Source organism: Passer domesticus, chromosome 2 (assembly GCF_036417665.1).
Source record: "Passer domesticus isolate bPasDom1 chromosome 2, bPasDom1.hap1, whole genome shotgun sequence".
NCBI lineage: Eukaryota > Metazoa > Chordata > Aves > Passeriformes > Passeridae > Passer > Passer domesticus.
The window spans coordinates 78,494,241-78,501,952 of NC_087475.1; the positions used below are offsets into that span (position 1 = coordinate 78,494,241).

Genomic DNA, 7,712 nt, shown 5'->3' on the forward strand with positions numbered 1-7,712 from the left:
CTTGATTACTTAGGCAAAGCAGTTCTCTTCCTATTAAAAAAAAAAAAAAAAAACCAAAAAAAACCAAACTCAGTCTGTTTCTTTTTTCCCCTTCTGTTCAGACAAGTACTTCAAACCTCCAATCATAAAAGATTTAATCACATTTTTTGCCTTTTCCAAAACTTGGATGCAGAGCATGAATTCAGTATACACAGCAGAGCTACTTTTCAGTGCAGCTCTGAAATGGTACATACATCTTTCCCTCAGGTTGTCCCCCTGAACATTTCTTTCACAGTGTATGTTTGCATGACTGTGGATCCTCTCCTATAAATATTGCCCCCTCCAATGTGATACTTGATCTTTGTGCTGATTTGGATGTCCTTATGTTATGCATGATAAATTACCAAGCAAGCCAAAACTTTTCCTGAGCATTTAGAGAGGAAAAAGCTAAAGGAAGGAAAAGCGAAGGTCTGCAATAAGTCTTAGGAAGAGCCTGACAGAGTCCAAGACTGTAACATAAAACTAAAACTCTCCAGAGGGAAAAAAAAATGGTAGAAGGAAAGGCAGGAAGGCATAAGTAAAGGAAAGCATTATGAAGACTGTAAATCAAATTTAAGTCAAGATACCAGTGATGCCTTTATAAGGCCAGTTCTCATTATGGCCAGAGTTGTCAAGAAAAGTGTAATTTTTCTTCCTTGCTTCCAGTTTGTATCAGAAAGCAGAGGAAAGAGGGGTAATTTCCTCACCTGATCTGAAACTATTCTTTATTATTATATTTATAAATCAATTACAGAAGTAGGAAAGGGGTCACATGATATTCTTCATCTATAAAAATAGCTCTAATGTGTTTACAGCATGTATACGAAGAAACAGCTTCCTTCCATTTACCGACAACAGAGTCATGTAGCAGCCTCTTGTCTTGGTGAACAAATAACAAAACTCAAAAATACAGCTTATTATTTATACAAGAAAGAAGACCTAGATGAAAAAGTATCATCCTCAATGTCAGCAGCTGGGTTGCAATCTCAGCTTCTCTAATACAGATACAGTAAGAATTGCTATTCTTGTCACATTTGTAGTTGTGCAGAAATTCTAAAAGACTTACAAGAATGCATCACAACCACCCTCACACAGCCTACTGCAATATTTTCTTGAAAAAAAACTGTAGAACTACTGGTCATATTTTGAAGGAAAGTTGTTTTTTGGGCGTTTTTTCTGGTTGAAAAATGTCATTTCATTGAATGCAATACTTTTTAAGGAAATATATTTGATAAATTTCTAGCTAAAGAAAACAAAACAAAACTTCAAAACTTAACAGCAAAAACTTAAAATATCTTGTTTAAAGGTTTTGAAAATGAAAAAAAAATTAGTTTCAAAATGCATAGCATAATTTGAAAAAGATAAGGAATTTGATGGCATGACAGCAGCTGAACTAGAATATTCTTTTAATTACTAGTTGGTAAATATGTATATCTATTTCTATATAGTTTCTTGAGAGAATTAAAGGCATTAAGATGTAAAGACTCAGGGAGGGGCAGAGATAGAAACAGAGGCAGATGTAGAAAGACAGAATAGGAGGGAAAATATAACATCCTGAATATTTTTCCAAGACAGAACAATTATCTCTGTTTCTGGACAGCTCTTGAAGTGATACATGCTTCTGTGCCCCAGACATGAGGCATTTCTGGGTCTTGAAGAAAATATATTTGAATTGAACTGTTGAGAAGAAATGTTTCCACGAATATAAAGGAAGTTGACATTGTCTACAACATACAGTTAACAGTCATTCTGTACTTGTCCCTGAAAGTGAAACAGAGCTGGGATAAGTTTGGTAGGTGGTCACAGCAGGCTGAAGGAAGGAGGCTGCCCATGAGCATGACATAATACAGAAACTACTGCTGGGAATCTGATGAGAGTGGGAATATATAGCCACATGGCTTCTTTCCTGAATACATTTCCACACAACATAATGACAGTGAAGAATTTGTCTGGTTTGTATTTGCTGCAACCAGAAGCCAACACTTTGTCCCAAAACTAATATTTTTTGCCTAAATCCAGTCTACCAAACCTGGATGTTGAGTTTTAGGACTATAAAGAGTGCTCTATCAACAGCCTAAACTGTTAAAATGGCCTTGAATAGATATGACAAGGACTGGAGTGTTAACCTAAATGTTAGTGTGCTTGTGTGTGTGTAAGGATGGAGAGAATTAGGGTCTGGTTTCTCATTGTAAACAGACAAGTCTCAGAGTAGTTTCCCAAGGGAGATATTTGTTAAGTACCTGACTTCTGAGGTAATTGCATCCAATTGTATCCAATTGTATGTACATTCCAATTGTACTTCAAAAATACTCTGTGACAAAGACAATTTATGTGAAGAACAGCAATTTGTAGCAGTGACAGAGAAGTCATAGTCCTCCTCACTTAGCTCTGTGCTGTATTTTAATTTTTGACTGTGGCCAGGGTTACTGTTCAGGATGTCACTCTGAGGTTTTTGTAGTCAGAGACACTCTGACCCCTCTCCTTGAACCTCTGTTATTGGCATAAGTAAATTTGTGGAGTCCTTGGCAGAGAGGCTTCAGGAAAGCACAACATTCAAAACAGTGCAAACCCAAAATGTTTTCCCAGTGAGCTAGTTCTGAATAAATAAAGGAATGCTGTATTAAAAGTTGTATATAAAAGTGTATTAAATGAAGATAAAACTCACACATTATCAAATTTAATCACATCAACTAAATTAAGGAAAATCAAATTTAGGTGACTGTCTTCAGAGGCCAGTCCCCTCTGGCTCCTTTTGTCCTTCAGTAGAGAGAGATTGACACGTCCAGAGAGAGAGAGCCTGCTGAAGGCAGAGCTTAGCTCTCACTCTCTCTGTTCAAAAGATAGAAAACCCAGCAATTAACCTGCCCTAGTTACATGGAATTAATCCAGGATGAGCCATCTACTTTTTTTTCCATGAATAATAAAGGGTATTCAGAGAAGGCAGTTTCTTAATTGGACCACTAAATTAGATACTAAAATGAAAGCAGAATAAAAATCCAAAACAGGAAGCAATTCAAGCGCAACTGCTAACTTCTGAGAAAAAAATAAACAAACAAAAAACCCTTGTTCACATTCATTAAATGTGTTAGTCAGGCTTACATCCTCAAATAATCTAAAAACAACATGGGGTCATAAAGAATGATATATGACAGTCACTCTTAGTTTTACTTATATTTATGAACATCTGGATCGCTGCAGTAATTTCAGCAAGTATACTTTGCAATAACACCACAAAATATGAGTAGGATCTTTCTTAATGTTAAGTGAATAGTCATTGTCAGAATGGGCATGGGCTCTGAGGCTCCAGCCTCACACTGTGACATAAAGCAGCTCTGAAGTTGTAGAAAAAGCCATGAAAACATTACATAGCTGATGCATAACCTTTCTGTAACGCTGGTGGAAAAGTTTCTAACACATCACTCTTATCTGCTAGATAAGGATCTACTCCCAGCTGTTGAGGGGCTATGGTGCATCAGGTAGAGCCCGAGTCTTTTAATGCGTGTTTCCACAGGGAATGATGAGGACAAGTTGTTTCTGAAACTCCACACCTTTGCTTAATTGTATACAGTTTTTAGACTCAACTGTAACTCAAAAGAGGGCAAGAAGCCTAGGTGTCCCAAACGGGACATTTAATTAAGCTCTTTCTCAAAAAAAAAGGGTTATCTTTTAAAAGACTTTGAAGTCCTGTCACATCCACAAAGATATCTTTATGTGTCACTTGTACAGAAGGCTAGAGAACTAAATTCAACTCTGTCGGCTCAAAATGAGTAAAATCTACATATTCAATTTTCTGAAGGATTAGATCACTAATCAGAAAATTTCAGGCTTTTCTGGAGGTCAAGATTTTCTTATGTCGAATAAACCACTAATTGCTTTGCATGTGATTTATGGAAATGTTTTTCTTCCTTTTGTTCCTTTTTTTCATTCCTTTTTATTTATTTTTTGTCTTTTCTACAGAAAGTCTATGAAGCATAACTAAGAGGCAAATATTTTCTTATTATTTTTCAGGTGGCAAAAGATTTTAAAAATTTAAGAAACACAGTTTTGCTCAGCTTAATCTGAAAAGAAGAAAAATCATCCTTGTAATGTTTACTTCCCAGGGAGAAATTAGTGACTTGCAATTCCAGCAAGAAAAATTTTTCCTGTCTTTCTTTTCCTTTACTCAGTTCTACTAAGTGTAGCATTGCCAGACCTCAGCAAATTTGTCAGTAGCTTGGAAGTGAAAGAAAGATTGTCCAAACACTGTTGAATTGGCAGGAATTGAAGAAGAAATTAACTATAAATCTAAGTACAGAAGGACTTACATTAATTTAAGTGTCTAGTCTAATAAATAGAAAATATAGCCCAAACAGCTGAAACTGAAATGAATATATTTTGAAGCAATTGATAAACAAAATTTATCTATTATAAAATAAATGCTCCTGACAAAGGAAGAGGATTTCACAGTTTCAGAAAACTCTCCAAAGCCTTTATCTTCAGAAGGAAGTAAACATTTTTAGGGAGGAAATTACAAGAGAAATATGAGAAATCACCATTGCATATCAGTGTGCAAAGCTACATTCCTGACTTCTAAGAGTAAAATCCTTTTGCAGACCCTCTGGCACTGATAAGCAGACCTCACCAGGGCTTTCATCAAATTTATCCTTAACGCACATAAAGACAGCACTAAATTTTTGAGCACAGGGCTTGGACAGGACTCAAGTGTTCTTGATGTCCCATGAACATAGTAAATAAATAGCCTGAACAGTAATAAGAGTCAAACTTTTTTTTTCCCCTGATAAGGATGCCTGGGGCTGCAGATAATTGTATTCCCTAGAAGGATCCATCTGTTGACTGGAAAGAACTAAATAACCAGCAAGATTCTTCAAAAACTAAATGACTTGACGGCAATCACCATTTCAATCATTGTACAATCTGCTTTTGTCCAGTGCAGATGAAGTTATATGAGCTTACAAAAAGACTATACCTTGACTTTTGTAGAACCAAGATAAGCCAGATAAATAAAGAATTCACCCATCTCTGAACTCAGTCACCTGTGAATTACAAACAAGTGGAGAGCAGTGGCCAGCGATGAACAACAGCTACCAAATCCTAAATCAATGGGTATATGGTGCACACTGCCAAATATTCCAAACTTTCATGGGAAGGAGTACTTCAGAACAGTACAAGGCACTGAGGGTAGAGGGGTTTGTCCTTAGATAGATCCCAGCCAAGCTACTGTCAAACTGTGATCCAGCTCCAGTCCTCAGCAAGGCTAAATAGCATCAATATTCCACGAATTTGCTTCTACTGATTCCAGTTCTGAACCAGCCTTCTCTGAGCTGTTCTCCATTGCCTGCTATTCTTATGCCCAAATACTATTTAGGTATTTAGTGATTGGTAAAATGAAGAACCAAAAAACAGGTTTAAGTGAAAGTGGATAATGGAGAAGTTCTTGATCCAGTGCCTGCCACAAAGGCAGCCCTGAAGATCAGTACATCCACAAGGTATATTTGCTCTGGTTTAACGATTTCACACATTTTATTATGAGTGGACATGGCCTCATCTTCAGCCATATACAGCTACTTCAACACTTCTTCCTTTTATTAAGCAGCTAACACAATTACCTAGTTCAGCTATTACCATAGTTACCATACCAATTATCTAGTTAACCAACAATTACCATAGTTACAGCTATTTAAAACAGATATTAATTTACCCTGAAGTCTCTAAGAATTTTATATTGTTCAAAGTATTTAAGACACTTGATAAAACTTTTCAGTAATGTTGGTAATCAGTGTTCCATGTCATAAACCACTGTCTATCTGACTAAGGGCTAGCACACTTTTAAGAGTACCAGCCTCAACCATATGTATTGTGAGGACTTGTGTGCTTCTGTTTGACCTTTCAAAACAAAGACCTTGGCCCTGTAGAGAAGACACCAGGTCACAACAGCATCACTAAACAGCAATTTGCCTTATCACACAATCATGTAAGGCACATGAGCATCTGAGTATCTGACACCCCACTGGAAAATGGCAAATAAATGCATGGAAAAGCAAGCAAGGGGAGTAACCACCTAATATTTTATAGTCCCGCCCTTTATTGTCTCATCCATAATGCAAAGGAAATTTGTGGTCAGAGCCTGGATGTGCCCAATCTTACTGGGCAGTAATTCAGAAATGAAAAGCTGGAACAATAAAATTAAGCACATTCGTTGATATGGGTGAAATTCCAGGACAAATAATATTGTTACAGGCTGGACTGTGTCAATAAGACATTCTTAGAAAGAAGTAAAATATTCCCAGTATGTCTTACTTGAATGATAAGAACTGTGCCACAGACCAGCAAAGGTACCAGTACTAAGTATGTCCATTCAAAACTCAGAATTTATTTGGCTGCAGTTCAGTGTGCAAAAAATTTTCAGTTTTCCAAGAATTTAAAGGCAGAAAAACTTTGAACTGTAGAAAATAAAATATGTATTATGATTTCAGGGAAAATGAAGGAGAAGAATGTGATTTGACAGTGTATCCCACAAAATTCCGATTTCCAATTTGTGCTTTTTCAGTCTGAATGGGTGGACAACCAGATTGGCTAAAATTATTATATAATCATGCTTGGAGGGTGGTAATTAAGAGGAAATTCTTTACACAGAGTTTGGTAACAATGCTGGGACTGTCTTATCCAATAAGTGTGGGATTAGAGTGCATTCCTATCAAGTTTCAGATGACTTTGCCCTAAGGGGAGTAGCAGGTCAACTCTAGGATTCCTCTGCCATTCAAAAGCATCCAAGACTTGCTGGAGGAGAAAGACAGAAAGAACATAAAGAAGATCAATAAGGATAAATTCCCTTTTAACCTGGGAAGAAAAAACTCTTTAACAGCACAGGCTGGGAACCTACTGCCTAGGAAGCTGCTGTGCAGAAAAATTTTGAGGGTCCTGCTGGGCTGGACCAGAGCTGATCATGGGCCCATAATTTTCCCTGGAAGCAAAGGGGTTAACAGCAACCCAGACTGTAGGCACAGGGCAGAGCCTGGAGATCCAGGGAAGGAACTATTCTCCTCTACCCCACATTTGTGAGGTCATAGGCACGGTGCCCAGTACGGGGCTGGTCACTACAAGGAAGACACTTTTAAACCAGAGATAGTTCAGTGGAGGACACCAAGATGATAGGAACTGGGACATTTCTCAGGAGAAATTGGGAAAGCTAGGTTTGTTCAGCCTGAAGCAGATGCAGTTTAGGAGAACCCAACAGCCACCCCCACTGACTAAGGGGAAGCTCTCTAGGATCTGTAGCTGAGCTCTTCCCTGCAGTGCATTAAGGGACAAGAGACTGTGTAGGAATAGAAGTAGCAGAGGTACAAACTGGAGAAACCTTTTGCCCATGAGGGCAGATGAGCGCTGGTATCAATAACCCAGAGATGTTTTGTAGTCTCCACCCCTGGAGGTTTTGAGGTCTTGACTTATATGAAGCTATGAGAAATCTGGTCAGGTCTCTTGGGGACCCTGGTCAGTGCAAAAAGTTGTTCTAGAAACCTCCTGAGGTCTCTTCCAACATGCATTATATTGTGATTCTATGATTCTCTAATTTATAATGTGAAAGAAAAAGACATGTTTTTTGTCACAAATAAATGAGAGGTCAAAATGCTCCATTTCAATTAAGAAATAAAATTTTGCTGGTTTTGAAAAATTTATTGGTTTTTTTTTTTTTTAAA

The 7,712-nt window shown here is 37.4% G+C and overlaps 1 long non-coding RNA gene across 1 annotated transcript; it reads right to left on the reverse strand.

Annotated features, from left to right (window-relative positions):
- Positions 1-6,368: 6,368 nt before the first annotated feature.
- LOC135295531 (uncharacterized) lies at positions 6,369-7,034 on the reverse strand. The gene is made up of 2 exons (XR_010357658.1): positions 6,899-7,034; positions 6,369-6,795 (listed from the first exon to the last, which is right to left on the reverse strand). It is a non-coding gene; the product is annotated as an uncharacterized LOC135295531 (long non-coding RNA).
- Positions 7,035-7,712: the final 678 nt, after the last annotated feature.